Genomic DNA, 253 nt, shown 5'->3' on the forward strand with positions numbered 1-253 from the left:
TCTCTCTCTCTCTCTCTCTCTCTCTCTCTCTCTCTCTCTCTCGCTGTCCCACTTCCCCTCTCCCTTCTCTAACTAGCGCGCACTCTAGAAATCATTTTCAATTCTCTCTCTAAATCTTGCGCGCGCGCTCTCTCGCCCTCACTCTCTCTCTCTCTTTCTTTCTCTCTCTATCTCCCCTTCTCTCTCCCCATCTCTCCCTCTCTCTCTCTCTCTCTCTCTCTCTCTCTCTCTCTCATTTAATGCAGATTTCTCG

This window comes from Priapulus caudatus, unplaced genomic scaffold (genome assembly GCF_000485595.1).
Source record: "Priapulus caudatus unplaced genomic scaffold, Priapulus_caudatus-5.0.1 Scaffold3701, whole genome shotgun sequence".
Taxonomy (NCBI): domain Eukaryota; kingdom Metazoa; phylum Priapulida; class Priapulimorpha; order Priapulimorphida; family Priapulidae; genus Priapulus; species Priapulus caudatus.